Genomic DNA, 724 nt, shown 5'->3' with positions numbered 1-724 from the left:
TGTAATAGGTTTGCAGATAAGTTAAAGGTCACATTGATAGTCTCACCCAAAACCATACCACAAGAAGGGCTTAAAATTCACAGAAACCAAGAGCAGTGCTCGCATTTTGCAGCGAACTTTGGGAAACATGTTCAAAATGAACTGATAAAAAACATTTTGAAATGAACTCTTAAAAGCATTTTCCCCAATAATAATCAATTGACAACATCAAGTCGACCACAGTGGGAGTCGAACCCACGACCTTTTGATCCGAAGTCAAACGCGCTAATCCACTGCGCTATGCGGCCATGTGATTGTTCAGACTGAAAGCCAAATTGATAACCTACTAGTATTACACCATTATCTTGACTATCATTTCAAGCTTCTCAAGAAAATGACAGGTTGTTCATAAGAATTTTTAATTTGCCACATGTGAATAAACACGTAGCGAATAGAATTGCTCCACGCATAAATTGCAGAATTTATTACTGTGATAAACCTTCAATTGGTGATCATTCCAAGGTGGATAAGATTTTCTATTAATAAATTAAAATAGTTGTTACAAATTCAGAAAAAGGGTTGGGGGATACAAGATCAACCTGTGAGAGTTTACACAGTCGTAGTCGGAATCAACAACTATTCATCAAAAAAAAAAAATTAAGCAACCTTTTAGGTTTCCAAAGTAGTGTCAGCCGAGGGGGGTAGTTCATCTCAATCATTAAATCCCTAGTGATCCCTGGAATTA

At 36.7% G+C, this 724-nt stretch overlaps 1 non-coding gene across 1 annotated transcript; it reads right to left on the bottom strand.

Annotated features, from left to right (window-relative positions):
• Positions 1–213: 213 nt before the first annotated feature.
• On the bottom strand, positions 214–287 carry TRNAR-UCG (transfer RNA arginine (anticodon UCG)). The gene has a single exon. It is a non-coding gene; the product is annotated as a tRNA-Arg (tRNA).
• Between the last annotated feature and the right edge of the window lie 437 nt (positions 288–724).

This window comes from Cupressus sempervirens, chromosome 1 (assembly GCF_028749045.1).
Source record: "Cupressus sempervirens isolate cs-2001-9-10 chromosome 1, ASM2874904v1, whole genome shotgun sequence".
Classification (NCBI taxonomy): domain Eukaryota; kingdom Viridiplantae; phylum Streptophyta; class Pinopsida; order Cupressales; family Cupressaceae; genus Cupressus; species Cupressus sempervirens.
This window is presented reverse-complemented; position numbering and strand designations above follow the sequence as displayed.